The sequence below is a fragment of the Aedes albopictus genome, chromosome 2, assembly GCF_035046485.1.
Source record: "Aedes albopictus strain Foshan chromosome 2, AalbF5, whole genome shotgun sequence".
Taxonomy (NCBI): domain Eukaryota; kingdom Metazoa; phylum Arthropoda; class Insecta; order Diptera; family Culicidae; genus Aedes; species Aedes albopictus.
In genome coordinates this window covers 174,404,844-174,431,820 of record NC_085137.1, presented here as the reverse complement: position 1 = coordinate 174,431,820, position 26,977 = coordinate 174,404,844, and the positions used below count along the sequence as shown (strand labels likewise).

General features: G+C 38.1%; 2 protein-coding genes across 3 annotated transcripts in view; one reads left to right on the top strand and one right to left on the bottom strand.

The window, feature by feature from the left end:
* LOC109622838 (cyclin-Y-like protein 1) overlaps positions 1 to 10,150 on the bottom strand; it is a 70,267-nt gene extending 60,117 nt beyond the window's left edge. The window contains exon 1 of one of the 2 annotated variants that reach the window (XM_062850748.1): positions 9,695 to 10,150. The gene's annotated coding sequence lies outside the window, so the exon portion shown is untranslated. The remainder of the gene's footprint in view (positions 1 to 9,694) is intronic. The other variant, XM_020077283.3, reaches the window with a different exon arrangement.
* Positions 10,151 to 21,221: 11,071 nt separating this feature from the next.
* The window catches only part of LOC109398617 (mesoderm induction early response protein 1), a 45,311-nt gene continuing 39,555 nt past the window's right edge, over positions 21,222 to 26,977 (top strand). Inside the window, exons 1-2 of the mRNA XM_029859422.2 lie at positions 21,222 to 21,580; positions 21,652 to 21,710. The gene's annotated coding sequence lies outside the window, so the exon portion shown is untranslated. The remainder of the gene's footprint in view (positions 21,581 to 21,651; positions 21,711 to 26,977) is intronic.

The window sequence follows — 26,977 nt, the reverse complement described above, 5'->3', positions numbered from 1 at the left end:
ATTTTCAACTCGAACGTGAAATCTGTGCTGCTTTACGCCAGTGAAACCTGGTGTGTATCAGTGGAGAATACGCAACGGCTGCAGGTCTTCATCAATAGATGCCTACGGTATATAATTCGTCCATGGTGGCCTCACAATTGGATCTGGAGCTCCATCGTCGATGTCATCAAGAGCCGATAGCGACAGAAATTCGGGAGCAAAAGTGGAGGTGGGTCGGCCACACTCTACGCAGGGGCGGAAACGAAATCTGCAAAAAAGCGTTAGACTGGAACCCAGCAGGACATCGCAGCAGAGGCAGACCCAGAGGCTCATGGCGGCGCAGCCTCAATAACGAAATCAAGCAAGTCGACAGAAATTTGACCTGGCCACAGGTCAAGGCGATGGTCGGCAATCGCCCAGGACGGAGATCTTTCAATTCGGCCCTCTGCACCACAGTGTGTGCCCAGGACTGAAAGTAAGTAACTGTTATCTCTTGAAATACGAGAGTTTTTCGAAAACAATGTTTCTTACCCCTTGCATTTCTTCACGAGTTCCTTCTCGGATTATCCAGGATCTCGCATTTAAAATTCTTTTTGAAGTTTCTTCAAGGATTCTTCCTCCAGGAATGGGAATTGTTGAAGAAAATCTTTTTGGGTTTTAACCAGGACATCATCTTGAAATTCAAAAGAGTTGCTTTTGAGATTTCCTTTCCGAAATTCCTACAGGAGTTCCTGCGAATTTTTAAGAATTTCCTTCCTGATATTCATTCAAGAGTTCAAAGAGTTTTGTCTGCTATTTTACTAGGCAATCATTCTCAGACTCATCCTTCATTTTTTTGTAGAAATCCTGCAGGATTTTTTTTGGCATTTGTTCAGCAAGAATTTCTCCTGGAAATTTGTTTTTAAATATGTACTACACCTCGTCCTCTTTTCACGTCCATGCTTGGCTGAGCGACAAAAAATTCTACCGCTAAGACAATGAGCAAACTCAACAGTTTTATATTTTTTAAAACATCTTCGTGATTAGGAGAAGTGTACAAAAATATAAAAATGTGTATTTTGATCATTATTTTGTCGGCAGAAATTTTTTTCGCAAAGCCAATAGGGGTAGGCGGGGCAATATGGACACCCTAAGGTTTTTGCCAACTTTACCTGGCAAGATGTCAAAAAAGTTTAGTTTTTTGATACATGTATCCTTTTAAAGTCTATTTAGCATCTATTGCATAAGAATGCTCACGAAGAAAAATGATTTATCCACTTCAAAAAATGTTTAAAAAACCCGATTCAATCCACCTATGGTGAACAGAACCCTTCTTACACTTATTAAAACTATAGTTGTATTATTTGTATTTAACATATTTATTTTGTGTGATGGACCAAAAGTTCTAGAAAATATTGTGTATTTGGCATTTAGTGGATTGGTTTCCAAAATAGCATCATGGACCATGGACTAAACTAGCAGAAATGCCAGACACCTCCTAGAAACTTGTATGCAATGTTTAAAAATAGCTTACATATTCTGGAATATTGTATCTTTTTTTAACTGCTAAAAGATCTTGAATCGATTAACAATAGGGTAAGAAAATCAGCGGGATACACTTTGTCTAATATCTCTTAATCAGTCGATTAAATTAGCTCCGAAGTACTTGGTATTCGTGGTCGTAATGTAAAAAGGACAAAAATGATATAGGGTCTGGGACCATTTGGGCAGGAGCACCTATTTTGGGCACTTGCTGCTACAACTCAGTCAATTTTCAACCGATTGACTTGATTTTTGAGACACGATCAGCTAGGCACAGTATCTAGACATGTACAAAAATTCAAGTCAATCGGTTTGAAATTGACTGAGTTGTAGCAGCAAGTGCCCAAAATAGGTGCTCCTGCCCAAATGGTCACAGACCCTATCTATTAAGTTAAACAGTTTTCGCATTAGCTAGTTATTTTGGCTGTCCGGTTCTTGCTTTTTTCCCACAATATATAAATTCAAAGCTTTCATTTAACATATTGTTAGTTTTCATAAAATTCCTGTGTATTTGTTATTTGTTATTTAAAACTTTGTTGAAAACAATTACCTGCTACACTTTGTATGAGGACAGCATTATTTATTGAAAAATAATTTCCCATAGACTGGTCAAAAACTAATGCAAAATAACAAGTGAATATAATAATAAAAAAATAATTTATTGAAATACTCTTCGTAAGATATCTCAGTAATCAAATGTCGAATCGAAATAAAATTTCAGGGCCTTATACAAGGATATTGTAGGTTTCATTTGGTGCTTAGAGAACGCAAATCAGATGACAGACGGCTGAGATATTTATTATGGTACCCTTGGTCAAAAATCTCTCAAAAAATTAACCTGTATTACTCCCAAGTACTCTTTGAAAGATATCTCGGTAACCAAATGTCCAATCCTAATGAAATTGTATAGGGTTCTACTAGAATGTTGTAGCTTTCATTTGGTGTCAGGATAACCAAAATCGGTTGACAGACGGCTAAGATATTTATTATGATACACTTGGTCAAAAATCTCAAAAAGTTTAGTTGTATAAATCCTAAGTACTCTTCGAAAGATATCTCTGTAACCAAATGTCCAATCGAAATAAAATTTCTGGGCGACCTACTAGGATGCTGTAGCTTTCATTTGGTGCCGAAAGAACTCAAATCGATTGACAAACGGCCGAAATATTCATTATGATACACTTGGTCAAAAATCTTAAAAAGTTTAGATGTATGACTCAAAAGTACTCTTCGAAAGATATCTCGGTAACCAAACATCCAATCGAAAAAAAATTCAATAGCGTTCTACTAGGATGTAGTAGCTTTCATTTGCTTCCAAGAGAACTCAAATCGGTTGACAGACGGCTGAGAAACGTGCGTGACTTTTTTTTGTAACGCACATACACACACACACATACACACACACACATACACACATACACACACACACACACACACACACACACACACACACACACACATACAGACATTTGCTCAGTTCGTCGAGCTGAGTTCATTGGTATATGAGACTCGGCCCTCCGGGCCTCGGATCGAAAGTCGGTTTTTCGAGCGATATTTATACCCTTCTTATGGGTGTAAAAAGGGTAAAAAGGCTTTTCCTACATACATTCCGTGATATTTTTGCTACTGTTTATTAAGCTCAAATATTACAAAGAGATAGTAGCTTTTATATATTTGATGCAATTGCATTTTCATGCAGAGCTCCTTGAGAAACCAAATTTGATCATAAAAAAAGGCTTTCCCTACATACATTCCGTGATATTTTTGCTACTGTTTATTAAGCTCAAATATTACAAAGAGATAGTAGCTTTTATGTATTTGATGCAATTGCATTTTCAAGTATAACTAATTTGTGTAACCAAATATGATCATAAAAAATCTGTTGACAAACGGCTGAGAAATGTATTATGATACATTTTATCAAAAATCTCTCAAAAGCGTAAATTTCATTACTCCTTAGTACTCGTGGAAAGATATCTCGGAAACAAAATGTCCAAACGGCATGAAATTTAATAGCATACTACTTGGATGCTGTAGCTTTCATTTGATGCTGAGAGAACTCAAATCGATTGACACACGGCTGATTCATTTATTATGAAGCATTTTGTCAAAGACCTCTTAAAAAGTTAAGTTGTATTACTCCAAAGTACTCCCCGAAAGATATCTCGGTTACAAAATGTCCAATCGGAATGAAATTCAAAAGCGTTCTTCTAGGGTGCAGTAGCTTTCGTTTCGGGCCTTAAGAACCCGAATCGGTTGATAGACGGCTGAGAAATTTATGGTGATACACTTTGTCAAAAATATCTAAAATAATTAAGTTGTACTACTCCCTAGCACTCTTTGAAAGATATCTCGGTAACCGAACGTCCAATCAAAAAAAAAAATCAATAGCGTTCTACTAGGATGTAGTAGCTTTCGTTTGGGGCCTTAAGAACCCAAATCGGTTGATAGACGGCTGAGAAATTTATGGTGATACACTTTGTCAAAAATATCTAAAATAATTAAGTTGTACTACTCCCTAGCACTCTTTGAAAGATATCTCGGTAACCGAACGTCCAATCAAAAAAAAATTCAATAGCGTTCTACTAGGATGTAGTAGCTTTCATTTGCTTCCAAGAGAACTCAAATCGGTCAACAGACGGCTGAGAACCGTGAGTGACATTTTTTTGTAACATACATACACACACACACACACACACACACACATACACACACACGCACATACAGACATTTGCTCAATTCGTCGAGCTGAGTTGATTGGTATATGTGACTCGGCCCTGCGGGCCTCGGATCGAAAGTCGGTTTTCCAAGCGGTATTTATACCCTTCTTATGGGCGTAAGAAGGGTAAAAAGGCTTTTCCTACATACATTCCGTGATATTTTTGCTACTGTTTATTAAGCTCAAATATTACAAAGAGATAGTAGCTTTTATGTATTTGATGCAATTGCATTTCCATGCAGAGCTCCTTGAGAAACCAAATTTGATCATAAAAAAAGGCTTTTCCTACATACATTCCGTGATATTTTTGCTACTGTTTATTAAGCTCAAATATTACAAAGAGATAGTAGCTTTTATGTATTTGATGCAGTTGCATTTTCATGCAGAGCTCCTTGAGAAACCAAATATGATCATAAAAAATCTGTTGACAAACGTCTGAGAAATGTATTATGATACATTTTATCAAAAATCTCTCAAAAGCGTAAATTTCATTACTCCTTAGTACTCGTGGAAAGATATCTCGGAAACAAAATGTCCAAACGGCATGAAATTTAATAGCATACTACTTGGATGCTGTAGCTTTCATTTGATGCTGAGAGAACTCAAATCGATTGCACACGGCTGATTCATTTATTATGAAGCATTTTGTCAAAGACCTCTTAAAAAGTTAAGTTGTATTACTCCAAAGTACTCCCCGAAAGATATCTCGATTACAAAATGTCCAATCGGAATGAAATTCAAAAGCGTTCTTCTAGGGTGCAGTAGCTTTCGTTTCGGGCCTTAAGAACCCGAATCGGTTGATAGACGGCTGAGAAATTTATGGTGATACACTTTGTCAAAAATATCTAAAATAATTAAGTTGTACTACTCCCTAGCACTCTTTGAAAGATATCTCGGTAACCGAACGTCCAATCAAAAAAAAAAATCAATAGCGTTCTACTAGAATGTAGTAGCTTTCGTTTGGGGCCTTAAGAACCCAAATCGGTTGATAGACGGCTGAGAAATTTATGGTGATACACTTTGTCAAAAATATCTAAAATAATTAAGTTGTACTACTCCCTAGCACTCTTTGAAAGATATCTCGGTAACCGAACGTCCAATCAAAAAAAAAAATCAATAGCGTTCTACTAGGATGTAGTAGCTTTCATTTGCTTCCAAGAGAACTCAAATCGGTCAACAGACGGCTGAGAACCGTGAGTGACATTTTTTTGTAACATACATACACACACACACACACACACATACACACACACGCACATACAGACATTTGCTCAATTCGTCGAGCTGAGTTGATTGGTATATGTGACTCGGCCCTGCGGGCCTCGGATCGAAAGTCGGTTTTCCAAGCGGTATTTATACCCTTCTTATGGGTGTAAGAAGGGTAAAAAGGCTTTTCCTACATACATTCCGTGATATTTTTGCTACTGTTTATTAAGCTCAAATATTACAAAGAGATAGTAGCTTTTATGTATTTGATGCAATTGCATTTCCATGCAGAGCTCCTTGAGAAACCAAATTTGATCATAAAAAAAGGCTTTTCCTACATACATTCCGTGATATTTTTGCTACTGTTTATTAAGCTCAAATATTACAAAGAGATAGTAGCTTTTATGTATTTGATGCAATTGCATTTTCATGTAGAGCTAACTTGGGAAACCAGATTTGGTCATAAAATAGGCTTTTCCTACATACATTCCGTGATATTTTTGCTACTGTTTATTAAGCTCAAATATTACAAAGAGATAATAGCTTTTATGTATTTGATGCAGTTGCATTTTCATGTAGAGCTAGCTTGAGAAACCAAATTTGATCATAAATAAAAAAGGCTTTTCCTACATACATTCCGTGATATTTTTGCTACTGTTTATTAAGCTCAAATATTACAAAGAGATAGTAGCTTTTATACATTTGATGCAATTGCATTTTCATGCAGAGCTCCTTGAGAAACCAAATTTGATCATAAAAAAAGGCTTTTCCTACATACATTCCGTGATATTTTTGCTACTGTTTATTAAGCTCAAATATTACAAAGAGATAGTAGCTTTTATGTATTTGATGCAATTGCATTTTCATGCAGAGCTCCTTGAGAAACCAAATATGATCATAAAAAATCTGTTGACAAACGTCTGAGAAATGTATTATGATACATTTTATCAAAAATCTCTCAAAAGCGTAAATTTCATTACTCCTTAGTACTCGTGGAAAGATATCTCGGAAACAAAATGTCCAAACGGCATGAAATTTAATAGCATACTACTTGGATGCTGTAGCTTTCATTTGATGCTGAGAGAACTCAAATCGATTGCACACGGCTGATTCATTTATTATGAAGCATTTTGTCAAAGACCTCTTAAAAAGTTAAGTTGTATTACTCCAAAGTACTCCCCGAAAGATATCTCGATTACAAAATGTCCAATCGGAATGAAATTCAAAAGCGTTCTTCTAGGGTGCAGTAGCTTTCGTTTCGGGCCTTAAGAACCCGAATCGGTTGATAGACGGCTGAGAAATTTATGGTGATACACTTTGTCAAAAATATCTAAAATAATTAAGTTGTACTACTCCCTAGCACTCTTTGAAAGATATCTCGGTAACCGAACGTCCAATCAAAAAAAAAATCAATAGCGTTCTACTAGAATGTAGTAGCTTTCGTTTGGGGCCTTAAGAACCCAAATCGGTTGATAGACGGCTGAGAAATTTATGGTGATACACTTTGTCAAAAATATCTAAAATAATTAAGTTGTACTACTCCCTAGCACTCTTTGAAAGATATCTCGGTAACCGAACGTCCAATCAAAATAAAATTCAATAGCGTTCTACTAGGATGTAGTAGCTTTCATTTGCTTCCAAGAGAACTCAAATCGGTCAACAGATGGCTGAGAACCGTGAGTGACATTTTTTTGTAACATACATACACACACACATACACACACACACACACATACACACACACGCACATACAGACATTTGCTCAATTCGTCGAGCTGAGTTGATTGGTATATGTGACTCGGCCCTGCGGGCCTCGGATCGAAAGTCGGTTTTCCAAGCGGTATTTATACCCTTCTTATGGGTGTAAGAAGGGTAAAAAAATGTTAGTTTTTCATGACCGGCTTCAAGCATACGGGGCAGAATGGACACCCCCATGGGGCAATATGGACACCATGAGACTTTTACGAATTTCGTACATTATTTACACCCATAAAGTCATTTCATTACAAAACAACTATTCTGGATGAATAATACGCCGAAGTAGATCATTTTGTTCAGTTAATTTAAATTCAGGCTGTTTTGGATAAAGCTTCGTTTTTATCGGCATGTACAGCTGTGCCTAGAACAACTGTTTTCCACTGCTGTCGTTTTTTGACCAATTTGTTTCACCCTATGTCTACTATAGTGAACATTTAACCGAAAATATACTGAAATCGAAGAATTTGGTTTGTGTTTTAGGTTATATTTTTCCCTTGCTGCTTCTTTCAAAAAGGTGAGTGTCCATTTTGCCCCGGCAGCAGAAGATATTTCCAAACTTGATTTGTGATATAATAAAGAAGAAAATATAAACATGTTAAGCATGTAGATACAGCAAAACTACTTGCATGTGTTCTAGAAATATCAGGTTTTAATCAACCTGCAATAAATTAATCACTAAATCTTATTTGTGATGGTGTGAAAATTATAATTCCCATGCACAAAAAACGGAGGACGCAACTTTTTCGTGTAAAATCAAGTATAATTTTAATTTCGAATGTTTATTTCCTGAAACTACGTTTTAGACAAATGGACTATATTCTCAATTCATTAAAAGTTCAAAAAAGTTCGCATATTTCAAAATACTGAGGGTGTCCATTCTGCCCCGGGTGTCCATAATGCCCCGCCTACCCCTAGTGGACGTAAACTAAGGTTGAGGTGTACTAAGAGATTTTGCTGGAATCTATAATTATTTATCTTTGTAATTTCTACAGAATTTCTTACTAAGTTTTCTTGAAGAGTTCTTTCTGGGAGTCCTCCAGGAGTTTCTTCTGTAAATCCTCCAGAAGTTCCGTAACTTCCTTAACCCCTTCTGGTGTTTCTTATAAAAATCTTCCAATGCTATTTCTGTGAACTTTCTTAAAATTCTCCAGGAGATCCTTATGGAATCCTTAAGAAATGCCATCTAGAAATCCTGCAGGAGTTCCTCCAAGGAATCGTCCAAGAGTTCCTAGAGGAAAACCTTCAAGATTGATGAGATTCTTTTAAGATTTTTTTTCTGGAAATCCTTTAGAGTTACTGGAAAAACCCATAGATCGAATTCCTGGATTCCAGAAAAAATTCATGTTCTCTCAAGAAACTGATTTTCAACAGACTAAACCCCTAAATTCCTCGACGGAACATCTGAAGTATTTCATGAGGAAATTATCAGATAATATCTATTAAGGAATCTTCAGGAATTCTCAGAAGACAAACACGGTGGAATCCTTAGCAGAAGTTACTGCAAGAATCCAGGATTGCATTTTTTGAAGTAATCGGAAGAAGAAACGCCTTGATGGAATAAAATATAAATTCTCTCGTTAAGTACTGTTCCTTTGAATTCCACTAAGAATTTGCATCCTTTGACAGATACGTATTTCGACCTCAACTGTAAGGTCGCCGTCAGTGTCTTGTACTTGACTCGACTTGACAAGACACTGAAGACGACCTTACAGTTGAGGTCGAAATACGTATCTGTCAAAGGATGCAAATTCTTAGTGGAATTCAAAGGAACAGTACTTAACGCGATTTTCTTTTATTTACAGATATTCCCCTAACAAGCCCAGGTTAATCATCATAAATTCTCTAAAAATCTCCAGAAGGAAGTTTTTGGAAGAATGTCTATCTTTCTCTAGGAAGCACAAAACCTCTTTATCTTATCGAAAACAACGTTAGGTACAATAACTTAAAACTAAAGGCTCAAACAGCAACACTATTTTGATTGATTAAAGTGTTTATAATGCAATATAGGGGAAATTGTGTATTTTCGGCCTTTTTGTGAAACATATAAAGTAGGTACTCATTTTACGTATGGAGATTAGGGCAGCTTCTGACTAAAAGCCTTCATACAAAGAATAGTGATAAATTCTCATAGCCTTGTCAGAGTTACAACCAAATTGACCGATGCAATTACAAGTAGATTTTATGGCGCAAACAATCTGACCTCCAATTGAATCTTGATGACTAGCGATGACAGCGAAAATAGCAAACAAAGTAAATTAATACAAATTACTTACTTTACCTACTAAATTAGTATACACAAGGAAATACTGCATCAATCAGCTATACAGGAAACAAAAAATGGGCAATCGGAAACACACTGTCGAATAAAGGGGTGGGGAGGACAGCATCACCGCGACACGGCACAGCAAAAGTGCAACTTCGAGGATTTGGATAGGAAATTTTCATTTGGAACCATCAAGCAGCAAACCATCTTCATCCAGAAACCCACGAGCCGGTTTTCTAGTTACGCACCATTTACTGGCACCTGATGTCACCACACATTAGAATGCACTGCATCCATCCGTCCGTCAGTCAGATAGATCTTGCAAATTTCCAGTCTCTTCTGCTTCCCACCGCTCCACACAGAAAGATAAAAAAATCACTGCCAATCCAATCTGAATTTTTCACCTTCAGCTTCAACCAATCCACACGATAGACACCAATTGCATGCACTGATTTTAATCCCCCGGAGGTTTGAATTATTGCACTATCGAGTTTTCACTATTGTCTATCGTAACCGGACGACAGGAGCATCGAATCTATTATATTTTTCTCGTCACAAACGGTGTGCAGCGGCCGATGATGATGCTTTGTTGTTCCAAAGGCAAGACATTTTGCTCAAACACGACACTGCTGCTCAAAGCTGATGGCTACACGACTGATGTTGCCTGATGGCTGACGAACCGCCGCGATTTGCGAAGGAGCAGAAGAGAAAAAAGATTTTGCTGATGGCGCCGCACCAGTGTGTGCGTGTGTTGATCTGTCAACAAACGACGACAGATTTTGCCAGGAGGTGATTACATGCGATTACAATAGGGTGGCACTCAATCGTTTGTTAAAAAAAATTAGAGGGGCGTGTACAAGACACAACCGCATGACGTAAACTACGTAAGGGGCTGTTCATTAATTACGTTTCGCGATTTTCTGACACCCCCTCCCCCCCTTGTAAGATTTTTTGTATGAGAACCCAAAAATTTGTGTATGGCGCGTAAGATTTCTCAAACCCCCCCTCCCCCCATAAACCCTTACGTAATTAATGGACAACCCCTAAAGCAGTTTGTTATTGGTTGAATCAATAGTTTGAATCAATAAAAATAATCATATCATAAGAAACAAGGTAAATTCTGCAAGTTTGAGAATTCCGGTATTGGAAATAATTACAAAATAGTTTGAACTTGTACTGACTTTTCGAACTCTCTAAGCAGAATACCCTCTTCAAATGAGTGTAATAAGTTTTGTACCTTTTAATTCCGCCCTATTTTGCTTATCCTTTGACAGATACGCGTATCGACTACCACTTGTAATCTTCCTCGTGTCAGTTATCCACACTGAGACGATTTTCCGTATACCTTTTATAAGTGAAACTACATAGATTTTTGCAATTTGTATTCACAAATAAATATTATATAAGAGAGAAATAAAAATTATACCGTATATCACTTATGACAGTTATGTTTCAAATCTAATAGAAACTATCAATGACGATTCATGAAATTTATGTGTGAGGTTTATGATTTATATTAGCCATGTGAACATAATATTTATACGTTTTGTTCAGATAAAAGTTATAAATAGTTATTTAATAATGTTTCTTCAATCTTGTTTTGATTCAAACAATCTGATGTAAATTAAAAACTTTATTTATATTTTATTAGGCAAACGATATACAGTTTGAAGACCGTGACGGACGCAACACCCGAGGCAACACCTTGTTGAAAACAGCTTCTTACAGGGATCGGTCGCGGCAGGTCGTGTCGTGGTGAAGATGCTGACGTTGGTTTCGTTGGCGATCAAACATCCCGTCCATATCTTCGCCGTCCCGTTGCTCATGCTGGTGCTTGGGTTGGCGGAGACGGAATTGATGGCTTTCACTGGATATCCGTAGGTCCAAACATTCCAGTTATTTAGCCGCTAATTTCGGACTGTGGTCCGGAAACCGATTGAGGTTGGATCGCCAGAAGCATGAAGCACGAAAATATCGGTGTCGAAGGGGTTTGGCGCAGTCTCAAACGGTGGCACTAACGTTTTTGATGGCTTTTCCTGCTGGCTTTTGTGACCGCTCCTGTTTCCCACAGTCCTTACGATGCTTTCCTGTAAATAAAGCAAAACTATGATTGCAAATTATGCACTTTTATTGCAGTTACTTACCGACAGCCTCCGAAGCTTCTTGAATGAGGCGTTTGTCTTCCTACTGCAAATCAACATGGAGAGCTGTTGCCAACCATTGCAAATCTGTTTCAATTCGTGTCTGGAAACCAAACATTATAATTATAAGTGAACCTCTATAATTTTTAACTATAACAGAGAACCTTATAACTTTAATGTTTGCTCAAACATAAAGATCAAAACGACCGTATACACTTCTTATTGATCGTCTGATGAAATGTAAAAAGCTTGACATAGCGTTTATATTCGCACACATAAAAATAATTCTCGAGGAGTCTTATGAACTGTAAAGGTGCTGACTTTATAAATTTTAAGTTTGGATTTTTTTCAGTGTAGAAGAAGAATTAGTTTGACGAGAGAGGGGTAACAATCAGTAATGCCATACAGCTTACTTTGCAATCAAACAGATCAATCAAAAATGCAAATCATTAAGCTTTTGCTAATTGGGTTGTTTAGTGAATAAAAAATGCTATTTTCTGTAGCCTAATCGATAGATCTCATTTTTCTGAGTATAACATGATTTTATTGGATTCCAATAGCTTTGTTCTGATGGTTAAAAGATCAAAACAGTTTTTATTTTCGTGGATAGAATGACAGTTCAATCGATAAAATGACAGTTCGACCCGAACAAAAAAAAATCCCATACAAACTTTAAATGCATTTTAAAAATAGTTCGCGCACTCCAAAAATTATGAAATTTTGGATTTAAATCGTAGCAGCTTTCTTCCAGATTTTGCGGCAAAAATGGGCACAGAGAATTTTGATTTTTGCAGACATAATCCAGCTTTTTACGCTGTGGTGAGGGGTGATTCATTTTTGACAATTCTTGCCGACAGCCCTTGCAGCATCACAGTTGCCGAAAATTTCAGTTCACTGCTCCAGATCTGTCAAAAATTTTCACCTGTTGTTACCATTGCTACCACCACAACAAACATTATAAATACATCAAAGAGATTGCCTCGTAAACATCTCCGGAAGTGATCGCCAGCAGATTTTTGGATGGATCTGATAGAAGATTGACCAAAAGATACTGCTTAAGGAGAAATTGCTCGAGGATTCCCCAGAAGCAATTTCTGGCGGATACTCCAGTAAGAAAGATTCTCCGAAATGACTTGTTATATGATTTTTGGTTCATTCGTAGTGGGTGAAATTTTCGGAAGAAACTACTGTAGAATTCAGTGAGAATTTTTCCTCCAGGAGTTCCCTTTGGAGATTACTCCAGGAATTCCTAAAGGAATTCCAACTCGGGATTCCTCTAAGTTTTTTTCACCGGAGATTCCACCGGGAATTCCCAGCGGGGAATTCTCCAGGAATTCCTACCGATGATTTAATCAGGGAGTCAAACCAACGATTACTGCAGGAATTTCTACCGATGATTACTCCGGGAATTCCCACCGGATTCCCCCGGTGGAAGTTCCCAGAACAACGTCGGAAATTCTTGGATCATTACTAAAATTACTAAAGAAATCTTATACGGACGGCGAGGTTAAACACTTCTGAGTTGAGTTCGGAGACTCAGACTACACACCCACAACCTCAGACGGAAACTGAAGCAAAAATGTCCCGTATCCGTACACTGCAAAAACTGCAAACATTTATTTTATGTGAAAATACACATCGATCCAATTGGTCTTTCCACACATAAATTTTATTACCTAAAATATAACTAAGATATTTGTTGTTTATTGTCTAGATTAGTTTCACACATACTTGGTATGTGTTAACACCCATAGCAAAAAAATATGTGAGTTCACACATAATACCAATGCTTAGCGTCTGTGTCAGCCGCCGAAGATGCGCAAAGTGAAAAAATGGCGACTCAGTGTAAACATGTGCTGCAGGAGTTGTTCAGATATTTTACTTAAATCTTCGCAGCTACCTTCCTTGGAGTACGGAAAAATCATAACCAGTTGCTTTACATCGATAAACACTTAGAAACTCGGGTGAAGAGCGCAGTTTTGATCATTATTCGGAGCTGCAAAGTTGATCAATTAGTAACTCACTGGTCGAAAATAATCAACCAACCTTCCAGCGCAATATAGTGTTTGGCTCTTTCTACATGAGCTTTCGACTTGTTAATTTGTTAATAAATCATATCAACTGCATCCATAAATGTTTCATCATTGGTAAAACTTTTTTTTTCAAAAAAAAAAACATTAAGCGCATATATTGATTTTATTTGTCATTCGGTATTGTTTTTATGTGTAATCACACATCAAAACGATAAATACCAAAAATAATTGGTTATGTGTGATTACACATAAACATCATTTGTCCAGACAAATTGCAAAAATATATGTGTACAAAACATAAAATAAATATTTGCAGTTTTTGCAGTGTATGTGAGCCCGGTGGACAAATCGTGCCAGGAAAGCCACGTCGACAGCCGAGAGCCTCTCGTTCAACTCCGGTCGGTGAAACCACTCCACGAGGGCTCAACGGAAGTTTGGACGACCGGGCGGAAGGGCACCAGGCATTATCATCAGGGCTCCACATTGATACCATACACGAATTACCCGTAATTAAAGGTGTAATAGCGCGGACATGGGCCCGTAGCGACGATAGAATTCTCCCAATATAAGCCATCAATCGTCATTCATTGTTTTTCTTCTTCTCGCGAAGCCTCGGTGGAATGTTTGCGCCTGGGAGTTCATGGGACTGAGCGGGCGTATCAAAGAATAATTGCAGTTCCTCGGTATCAACTGGTTCTACGATTGAATGTGGTAGATAACGATCACAATCCTAAAAAGAAATATGTTTTTATTCATTACAAACGTTATTATTATCCCTAGCTGAAATAGTTCATAGTGAAAATTTTTGACAATTCGGGAGCAGTGAACTGAAATTTTTGGCTATTGTGTTGCTGCATGGGCTGTCGGCAACATCCGTCAAAAAATAATCACCCCTCATCAAGCGTAAAAAGCTGCCCAAGTAACCACTAAGCACTAGCGTAAGCGGTCTAAAGGTCATACAGCAGCTTCTTCGTGTCAATAGGCTCAGTAGGAAATTTTCAAATGCTCTCAGGCATTATAAATAGTAAGCACTGAAATGAGCCGTATATTAGTATATGACGCTATGCTATAGTGCTTGTAAACCCAGTGTCTATCAGCCGAATAAGAAGCCTGACAGTGCTGTTAAAAGGCTTGGCGTGCATGACGTTTACATCAATCAAAGCTGATTTCAAGCAAAACAAAACTGAACCGAAGCAAAACAATAAAATCTCCTCGGAAATTTCGTACGATCGATAGGGCGGTGGAAGCTTGTCGTCGGACACTTCAAGCATTAAATGGAAACAGAAAATGTATAGCTGCTTCCTCGATTATGATATAAATGCATCGGATGTCTCGTCGGATGTTTACCTGTGGAGTTTCAATCGTTTTTCCTACAGACGAACACCAACACTAATCGATGGGCCCCATTTTTATTCCTCTTGTTACGGAACCTCGTCAACCTCCCAAACTTCCCTATAGCTGCATCTCCTGCAGATCTCTCCACCCTCCATAAAACCATTTTATACATTTCCAATGCGGCCACATTGTGCCCGATTTCAGATCCGAACATCGGATCATTCGGAACATTCGGATCGAAACATCATGATGTTGCAATGCTGTCCCAACTTGTTGCCTTCTTTTCCTTAAATACGGTGCTGAGCAAACCGATCTCTTGGTGCATCGATGGAGCAGATGAGAAACGTGACGACATCCACTTAAGACTAACAACCCCGAGGACATCAGATCGAATCTGGATCAGGCCGTAAAAATCGAAGAAAAGTAGACTTCGATGGAAAACATTCGGAGAAAAAAATAAAGAAAGTAAACAACTTTTTTTTCTTTTTTATTGACCCATTTTTGACAACTCTTTCACCAGAGACTCGGTACGCAGATTGAAGCTGGCCGTATATCAGCCGAATATTTCGCCAAAATTGGCTTTTAAGCAGATCTATTATAGGATGTAGTTCTAATGAGCTCTGTTAACATTGCTCTTCATGTGGATATAGAACCAACTTGGTGCCAATTTTTACGGCTTAGTGGTTACTTGGGTGGATACTAATTGAAATTTGGTTGAGAAATACCCAACTAACAATCGCCAGCCGCAAACAAGCATGCATGCTGAATTGTTGCTTTATAATAGTAATTATAGCTGAACTAAAAATATGCTGTACATATTACTGTACAAATGCTTTTTCAATTGAAAAAGTAGCCAATGTTCAACTTTTCGTATTGGTATTAATAATGATAATTTAAAACACTTTTCAAGCGTTTAATAAGATTTTTATTCGACTCGCAGTAATTCCTTTACAACATAGTTTAACAAGACTTTTTTCTGCTTCTTGTTAAGTTCGTGTAAAAATTAGGACATGTATCTGAATAATGTGTTTTTCACAAGTCAAATAAGCGCTTTCGTTTCATCATACTTCGACTCAGAGTACATGATGAAAAACACGTGTTTTTTACCGAACAACAGCTGAATAATTCTGTTGTTCAGTCGTTAACCATAATGTTGTGCTAATTCACCACTGCTGTATAGAAGTCAGAGTCTGATCATTATAAAACCACGGGAAGTTTATGTTTTGATTTGAGCGCTGCAATTCATCATCTCTAGGATGGCGCAGATAGGAAGGCATGCGGCTGGCAATCGACGGGTCTCGAGTTCGATCCTGGATTTAGGTAAATTTATGTGTAGTTATTATTTCACAATATTTGTTCACAGCATTAAGCTCCAATCATAAACTCTCGTGGAAATTGAAAAATTTTGCATTTTTTTATTTTTAATCATTTTTGCTGAAGCTGAATAACAGCTTTACTATATATTTGTAAAACGATTTAACAACAAACATTTCAGTTGGTACACAACACTATGCTTTACAGTTTCTCCAAATTTGTGTGAACAAAACCCGAACAAAGGTTGAAAATTGTCCAAATGTTATTCAGCATCATGCTGAATCAATTCGTCGTAAAGGTGCTTGTAAAATGAGTGATTGTTAGTTGGAATCTTCATTTCTTCATTAAACTTGCAATTAAGTTAAGAAAAGTTAAGAAAATTATTGAAAATTTTCGATCAACTCGCTTTTGTAAATTTATATGGAGTGTATCATGGATGCTACAAGAAGCTTGTTGTTAAAAATCAATAATTTTGATTATTTGTCATAAATGGTACGTACACAGACAAACAGACGTAACACTTCGAACATTTTTCGATTCACATCATAGTCACGGCAACATGTTCGCCCAATGCTAAAAGGACTGAGTTTGGCCGACCATCAAATAGATGGCGGTAGTGGGCAAACGTCAAACTCGAGCAAAAATGATGCGAGCGCCACGGATGGTCAGTTGGCCAACTATCAAATTTTTAAATAGACCGTTAAATTGATGTACGATGGGAATCATCAGAGTGTTACGTCTGTTTGTCTGTGGTACGTACATACATTTCCAATCGGTTAATATGAACTATTTGGAAATAATACTATTAATGGCTGAGTTATTATCGTGCAAAATCTGACAGAATTTCGTGACCGTCGTAAAATTTTAGATTTCCAGTGCCATGGTAGCGTAAGTACCTGATTTCATGCAATTTTATCGCACTCGCATAGTAGATGGTTTTAAAATGTCGGCATTTGCATGTCTTCACTTAATTCGGAATCATCTCTTGCAGAAAATATAGAATTGTAGCCCTCATTAGGGCTGTTTAAATTTAATTGCTTATTAAAGGTGAAATTCGGTAGTTATGATTGCGAAATCCCGAACGGCGACGGTGGCGTTGACTCCGATGGTGGGTTTGCGAGGCGATGCTGTGCAAAACGTGACGATGCGAAAGCGGACGCACTCGCGCGCAACCGCCGTCGACCATCGCGATCGGCTTGCCAAAGCATACTGAAGGAAGTGAAGTGAGCGCTCCGCTGAAGCGTTCCCGTCAAAGAGTTGGCAAAGAATAAGAGAAAATGGGAAGAAGCAGTTTGCTTTTATACGGCAAGGCGGTTCGTTTTCCCCTCTCGAACGTGGTTGGTTCGATGAGAGAGGGGTAAGAATCAGTGATGCCATAGGATTTATTTGCAATATTGGTTTGATTAATATTCATCAAATTCATTTTAATATGCAAATCATACTTTTGCAAATTGGTAGACTAGATTTATTAAAAGTTTAATACTTATAAATAATAATTTAATATCATGGTTAAGTATTGCACATTTTAAACGGTTAAAGTACTTATTCAATTAAATTTGGCAACACTGTTTAACAATGCTCATTTTCTTCATCAAAGTAACCATTTTTCTAAGTTGAAGAAATTGAACAAATTTTCAATCAAATCGTACAAATTTTGCTGATTTTGTTCCTTCCATTTATAACAGCCATCTCATAGTAATTTCACTTGAAACCGTAACCTGGAAAATTATCCGTTCTCTCTTGTGCGACAGTTTTATAGCCCTCAGAAGGGCTGTTTTAATTTACATCATTTCCATCCGACGATGAAAAGTCCTCATCCGGCTGGCTACTCCAATTTTACCACCGCATGTTGAAAAATGTGAGTTAGTTAGTGGATGCCCGGACCGTCCGACCTAAACTTCTTGTAATTATTACTGTGGAAATCTCCACCAGACGTAATCATTACAAGTGCCTTTCTAGGCAACCAAGGCGGACGTCAACGATACAAGAATGGAACAAATAATGTGGAAATCTCAGCCGGAAATATTTGTCCCAGGACCCTTTCAGAGAAGACGAGAGTTCTTTCAGAGAGGAAACTCTCAATACAAAAAGTGTTCTTTCAGAACGTTTATTATAACTTACCAAAGTAAGCTGGTATATCAGCGTGAGCGCCTGAATGAATTTTTCCAGTCAATCGATCTGAAAGCTACATGAGCCATGCCCTGCCACTAAATGCATGGCGACCTAACTACTCTATCGATGCATAAGCCTGGTCGCACATCAGTGCATTTGTGTGCGTGAGTACTCCCAACACTCCCGCCACCTCTCTGACAGTTGGCTCTTTAACTCCTGTAAACAACTTGGGCCACGTGGTCACTGCCAGCATGGCACTGACAGCCTCGCTGACAGCATTTTCCTACACTGAGAATAAAACGGTTTTGAAATTAAGAAATGCTAATTTCAACACCGCACGCCGCGCATGACGACGCACAACCGTTGACATCCACCGCGCTCCGCATGTCACAGAAACTGCTCTGTGTGGTCGTCAGATCCACTCGTGCTGCCACGCACTCCGACGCGAAGACGCACGCACAACCGCCGACAGCTACCACCGCGCTCGGAATGACTATGGCTGTTCTCCTCCGGTGCGTTCCCCTCTGGTCTGGTCAGCAGCTCCACTTGTACCGCATCAGGCCAGGCACGACGACGCGACGACGCGCGACCGTCGGCAGCCACCGTGCTCGGCATGTGGAAGTATACTGAGCAGTGAAAATGCAAACGGAGGTCGTACTGGACTGTTCTCCGATGCGTTCCCCTCGAGGAGTCGATGCAGAATGGAGGAAGATGGGAAGAAGCAGTAATCTTTTATACTGGGTGGTGCTCGACGAAAAATCGCAAACTTGTGCTCGCACGTGATTGGCTGGATAAAACATGGGTCAACTTTTCCCAGATTTTCAATAGTTTGCTGTTGAAAATCAAAAGTAAGCTATAATTATTTCAACGCGTAGATAAATTTGTGATCTATCGGTGCAAAAATTTTGAAAATCGGTCGTGAAACGGCTGAGTTATTAGCGCTCAAAACCTATCAATTTTTCGTGACGGTCGCAAAATTTTAGATTTTCATTTGACACCCAGTACTTCCCGTAAGACGTAGTTTACGTCAAAAAATGGATTTACTCCTCGAAAAGCTGCATGAAATTCTCTCCTTCTCGTTCACCCTCACAGAAATTTTGTAAACAACAAGGCCAAGAAACGTCAAAATCACATACAAAATCAAAGCAATGCAGTGCCCTCACTACCCAAGTAACCACTAAGCACTAGCGTAAGCGGTCTAAAGGTCATACAGCAGCTTCTTCGTGTCAATAGGCTCAGTAGGAAATTTTCAAATGCTCTCAGGCATTATAAATAGTAAGCACTGAAATGAGCCGTATATTAGTATATGACGCTATGCTATAGTGCTTGTAAACCCAGTGTCTATCAGCCGAATAAGAAGCCTGACAGTGCTGTTAAAAGGCTTGGCGTGCATGACGTTTACATCAATCAAAGCTGATTTCAAGCAAAACAAAACTGAACCGAAGCAAAACAATAAAATCTCCTCGGAAATTTCGTACGATCGATAGGGCGGTGGAAGCTTGTCGTCGGACACTTCAAGCATTAAATGGAAACAGAAAATGTATAGCTGCTTCCTCGATTATGATATAAATGCATCGGATGTCTCGTCGGATGTTTACCTGTGGAGTTTCAATCGTTTTTCCTACAGACGAACACCAACACTAATCGATGGGCCCCATTTTTATTCCTCTTGTTACGGAACCTCGTCAACCTCCCAAACTTCCCTATAGCTGCATCTCCTGCAGATCTCTCCACCCTCCATAAAACCATTTTATACATTTCCAATGCGGCCACATTGTGCCCGATTTCAGATCCGAACATCGGATCATTCGGAACATTCGGATCGAAACATCATGATGTTGCAATGCTGTCCCAACTTGTTGCCTTCTTTTCCTTAAATACGGTGCTGAGCAAACCGATCTCTTGGTGCATCGATGGAGCAGATGAGAAACGTGACGACATCCACTTAAGACTAACAACCCCGAGGACATCAGATCGAATCTGGATCAGGCCGTAAAAATCGAAGAAAAGTAGACTTCGATGGAAAACATTCGGAGAAAAAAATAAAGAAAGTAAACAACTTTTTTTTCTTTTTTATTGACCCATTTTTGACAACTCTTTCACCAGAGACTCGGTACGCAGATTGAAGCTGGCCGTATATCAGCCGAATATTTCGCCAAAATTGGCTTTTAAGCAGATCTATTATAGGATGTAGTTCTAATGAGCTCTGTTAACATTGCTCTTCATGTGGATATAGAACCAACTTGGTGCCAATTTTTACGGCTTAGTGGTTACTTGGGTACACGAATTTATGCTGGCCTGCTTACGCGACCTCTTGTTTTATTTTCATTAATGAAATCTGCGATCAGCTGATCCAAAACGTCTCGTAAAATGGATCATCCAATGATTAATAAAAACACATTTTTTCAAAAAATTGGTTCGTCTGTGGCTCGACCTGAGCCAAAACCTGAGCAAAAAAATTTCCCCATGTAAATTTAAAATGCATTTCAAAAATAGTTCTCCGGGCATCAACAATGATGAAATTTAGGATTTAGACTATGTTTTGGACGGACATTCCGATTCCTTGCCCTGAGCAAAAGTTTTGTTAGTAGCAAGGCCATTGTTCTTACACAAATTACAATTACAATAAAAAATACAATTTAATACTATAATGAAGTAGTCTGGATACCTCTCATTGGTCATTTTTTAGGGTAAAAAGCCATTCGGGTAAATGGCATTCGGAGAAATCCAGCTCAACGTTTGTCGTGCAATGTAATCAAAACGCATTGCTCGACCCCCCGGCGGTCAATCGTTTGACGTTTTGCGAACAACGCGAAAACGCAACTCATCGCTTTCCGACAGGGAGTCAATCAGTAGTGTTTATATTTCGTATCGCGATTGTGTTTAGATATTTTTCTTCTGGTGATTTTTGGAAAGAAAAACTAATAAAATTAATAATTATTTGCAGTGTTCACTTTCTTTCGCGTAAAAAGATCATCGAGAAGTTAACTAGTGCTGCCGGTTCTATGAAAATCGTGTATTTATCGATGTTTGAGATCGTTTTGTTGGGTCAGTTTTAGGGGCAATAAAAGTGGTGTACGTGATTGCTGCCGTTCGCAGCCAGGAAAAAGTGCAAAAGCAAACAAAATCTCTCGACGAAGAAACAAAATAAATCAACATCGATTACATCCATCGGAGGACGCCGTTGATGCCGGCAATCGTGAGTAGTTTATCGCTGAATTCGATCGCCGCAACCGGCAAAACTAAACAATGTTTTATTCTTGATTTTAGGGAGGCGTCCGGAAGAAGTATCGATTTTGCCCATACCCACACCAATATCCAAGAGAAAGGTTAGTAAAGTGGCTAGGGATTCTTCATCTGGATACTTTACTCATGCATGGCTACAAACCGTACTGTCTACACTCCGATCAATGAGTTATTTCACTTTGCGCACTGCGTTCAGGGTCTCCCTAATCTCAGCATCTAAGAATTCCTTTAATGCTTTCTTAAGAAGCTTATTCCAGAATTCACAAGAAGCTCTAGGAGATTCTAGGAGGATTCTCGGAAGGAACTTTTGGATGGTCACTGGTCAGAAGGTATTTGTGTTGGTGATGAAAAAAAAATGCCAGAGAAATCTCGCATCCTACGGAATCTCCTAAAGGAGTTCCTGGTGGAATATCCAGAAGGAGTTCCTGGCAAAATCCCAAGAAGCAACTCCCAGCGAAATTCTATGAATGAAATCTCGATGGAATCCCCAAAATAAATCCTCAGCAGAATTGCCAAATGGAATTCCTGGCCCAGAGAGAACTTCGGCGGAATCTCAAGAGGAAATCCCTGATGGAACCTCCAGACAGAATTCCCGGCAAAACCTGCAGTTAGAATGCCAGGCGGAATCCCAAGAGAGTATTTTCGGTAGAATCTTCAAAGGGAACTACCGAATGAATCCCAATATGAAATTCCTGTCGGAATCCCCGGAGGAAACTCCTAGCAAAATCTCCAGATGTATATATGAACAAAAACTGCATTAAAAAATCAGGGTCGTCTAATTTTCCGGAGAAATTCAGTGGAAAACGACATCCACAGACATCACCTATTTTAAAAACTTTATAATGCAAAAACGAAGCATCGTAGACACTTTTTTTTGTAAATTTTCTCTGCAAATAAAAAAAAATACAAAATGAAAAATGTTTTCCAAAAAATTGTTAACTGATGAGCAAAATCGGTTGGAAATGTCGGATAAACAAATTAGGAAGTCCGAAAAACCATTTTTTTTGGAAAGGAATTACATAAGCTAAAGTGTGTGATATTTTCAAGATGTGGGTTTTCTCCGTTCCTGAGTTATGATTTTTTTTCCTCCCCTGTTGGGGAAATTAAGCCACTGCGTCCAATAAGTTGAACTTTTGTGGCATGTTCCGTTTTGATATCCGCATCTAGCTAGCTAATTACCATGTGTCAGTAATCAGCTTCTGCCACGACGCGTCGTCTTCCAGTCAGGTGCATTGGTATTTATAAACTCCAAGACCTTCTCAGGTTCTGCAGACCACATCTCACTGGGTTGCAAGCAACCGCTATTTAGAAATATTTGCCTGCGCGTGTATAAAGCACCAAAACTGCAAAGCAGATGTTCCGAGGTTTCACGTTACGTAATACAGAAACGACAGATATCACTCTGAATCTGGCCAATATTTTTCAAGTGATACCTGCTCGGGCAGTGTCCAGTTACTAGGCCAGTGTATGTACATAGGGTTCTCTTGTTGAGTTCTAAGAGCTTCTTGGTTTTATAAGCATTTGGTGTTATAAATCGTTTTGACTGATTGCAATTTTTGACATCTTGGACAATTGGATATCACCCTCTGCTCAGCCCAGCATTCCAGGTCTATTTTTATTGTACAGTTTGATATACCACAGAATGGTTCTGGGCCAGCAAACTGTAAATTGGAACCACTTTTAGCAAGCTCGTCTCCCATATCATTCCCTTCAATGCCACAGTGACTTGGAACCTAGTATAAGTTTACTGAGTTCCCTTGGCACAACCTGTTCCGTGAAAGAATGCATTCCCAGACAAGCTTTGAAGTACATTTGTAAGCGCACAATGCTTTTAGTGCAGCTGACTATTTGAGAAAATACAAATATTTGCATAATACAAATATCTGTATTTTCTTTCAAGGCAGATATTTGCGCATTCCAAAATAGCAAGAATCTGTGCTTGAAACACCGTAGGATATTGTCCCATCGCCACTGAAATTTGTATTCCAGGGCCGTAGATTCCTGCTCCCGTTTTAATTCCAACTTTTGAGCCATCTGTATAGAATTTGATTGATCCTTGACGAACAGTGGGACCTCCGACTTCCCAATCTGCGCGAGTAGTTTCATGCAACTTGTAGGGAACATCATGGTTTTCCACAGGTTTCATGCAGTCTTTAATCATTTTCATTACTGGCCTATTTTGGAAGTATTGTGAAATGCTCAGATGATCAACAAGATCACCTGGCATAAACTTTTGAACTCGTTTAAGTCTCAGCAATTATTTTTCTTCTTCTAATTGCACATACTAGTGCAAAGGTAGCAGATTGAGAATCGCAAAGCTTTTGATGGTGAGCTGCGCATAGCTCCTGAAACAGCAAGACAGGATGCCAAACGTTGAATTTTCGCAAGCTTTGATTGCGTGGTAGCCTCTTTTGTTTTTCGCCACCAAACAAACGAACATATGTCACTTTTGGGCAGATTATGGCAGTATAAATCCACATTATCATTTTTGGTTTCAAGCCCCACTTTTGCCAATAGTTTTAGAGCATAACCAAAGCGCACTTGTTGCCTTACCGATCACAGACTCAGTTTGAGCATTCCAGCTCAGTTTAGCATCCAGAATCAAACCTAAGTATTTGACTCGATCACTAGGATGAATTTGTATCCCTCCAAGCCGAAAAGCTGTTAGGTTGATCTTCCTTCTCCTAATGAAAGGGACAATTACGACTTTTGACGGGTTGATGCTAAGGCCCTCCTTAATACAACTTGAATGTGTATAATTTAAGGCCCTCTGCATTCTCTCCGAAACAGTTTCGTCATACTTTCCTCTCATTATTACGACTATATCGTCTGTAAATCCCACAACTTCAAAACCTCTTTCCTTCAAGCTTCTCAGAATATCGTCTACAACTAAGGACCACTAAGAGAGGACTCCTCCTTGAGGGCAACCCTTTGTTGCCCTTAGGGCCGATTTCTTTGCCTTGGCTTAACCGGTAAGCCAGGCTTACCTATATAGTTAAACCTTGTTTAACGCTTAAGCCAGGGTGAAGAAATCGGCCCTTACTGTTATAGAACAACTTCCTAGCTCAGAGGTGATTTCTCTTTTTGCAAGCACTGTATAAATTCAATGTATGATACACAGGTCGAAGTTTTTATTCTCCATGGCACGTTTGATAGATGAATAGGGGGTATTATCAAATGCTAAAAAAGGCTATAAAAGGCGCATACAGCTATTTCTTTTGCTAAACACGTTTTTTCCACCTTTGTTACTAGCGAATGAAGTGCCGTAACCGTTGACTTACCAGATTGACAAGCAAACTGGAAGTCAGATAGGGGATGCTCTTTTATGTAAGAAGAATAGATAAAATCCCTCAAAACCTTTTCCATAGTCTTCAACAAAACTGCAGAAAGACTAATTGGTAAGCTTTCGGATGCGTCTTGTCTCGCTTCCCCTTTTTTGGTATAAAAATAACTTTTACAAGTCTCCATTTTGATGGAACGTAATTCAAATAAATGATCAATTTTGTGGAAATTGTCGGCCACACTAGAGTTAATACTAATAACCTAATAACTAGAAAGAATATCAGATACATTTTTGATCACATTGGCAGTTAGAATGCCAAAAAGTTCCATTTGGACCCCAGCCAACTTTAGAGTAGTGGCAAACAGGTTTGGTATAATATATTAACTTTGTTTTAACCTTCCAACCTTTCAAACCTTCAATGTAGACCAAAATCTATTATTTAAGCAATACTAGATAATTTTGTATACCAGGTTCCATGTGGACGCTGGTCCCCAAATTAAATTCGCTATAACTTCTGCATTTCATGTTTTGGAATATTCATGTCTTTGGCAAATTTATTAAGTAAAACGCAGTCTAGCTGTGTATTGGTAAACTTTTGCCTTAAAGCGAAATAATCTTTTAAGTTGCTCAGTAACTCAAGCGCTTACATATAATCAACTGTTTGATTTAAATTTCAACGCCAGGTGGTGCTATTGTGCATCTGAATTTTGTATCTCATACATCGCACGATCATGATTACTTAACCCTCTAATTCCCAAATTTTTGATTTTCATCTAAACATCATTTTTCGTCGTCTAAAATCGATTTAAACATGTTTTGGAAGATGATTCTTTTTTATTCTCGATTTTGTGATTTTCGGTTTTTTATTTTTCTAATTTTTATTTTTGAACATCCCCACACTTTTATATTTTTCCTAGAAGCCTCTTTGGGATACAGTCTTTTTGAGACGTTAACATTTCGAGATTTTAGGATTATTGTTGAAATATTTTTATTTTAAATTTTTTTCACAGAAAATTTTATGTTTCGTGTAATTTTTAGGAAAATAATTTTAGAGTGTATTCGACTCCCTTAAACTATTCTACTATGATAGAATGATTTGGAAAAAATCTAAAATATGTTAATTTAAGCGATTCAATACAAAATAATCAATGATTTCTTAAAGGTGACTAAAATATCAATTTTTCAATGATTTAAAAAAAATGTAAATACGCTTTAAAAGACACCAAAAACCATTTATGATATTCAAAACAGTCCTAAATATTACCCAAAAATATAAAAATTTTGATTGTCCACGAAACAAAAATTACAAAAATGTTCAAACTATTCCCCGTCTAAAGGCGGGGTTGGGTATTAGAGAGTTAAAAACATGGCACCTTCGAGAACGTTGTTGTGTAGGTCAAGTACTTACAAATGGTAGGATGTTTGATAGTAACTCCACATAATATATTATATTTCAGAATCCTTATCACATAGAAAGATGTTGTTTTCGGCAAAGTTGTTTGATAGATCAAGGACTTACAGATGATGTAAAATTAGATTCCGAACTCTACACATATTTAGAGGCGCTACTGAGTATGCAAATTTTATATTTAATATATCTCAAGATTCTGGTTATTTAGGGACGGTGTCTTCAGCAAAGTTGTTTTGGTATATCAAGAATTTACTAATGATGGATCGTTTGATTCGGACCTCTGTCGCTACTGACATTTATTGATATACGAATTTTACATTATTTGTACATGCCTCAGGATTCTGTTTATTCAGAAACATTGAATGTTCTGCGAAGTTGTTTGGTAGGTCAAAACGTTATAAGTGATGCATTGTTTTATTTTGTTTTGTTTATAGGTGACGTCAGTGAGCAAGAAAATTATTTATCTCATATACTGCCGTGTGTAGCATTAGTTGTCCCATGTGTTTAGGAATTCCTATAGAACATGGGGCCACCATGCTGCACACGAATATTTATCATGATTATTATGATAATTTGGAAATATGGTGCCTTCGACAAACCTGTTCGGTACACCAAGAACTTACAAATGATAGACCATTCATTTATTTAGTATTACA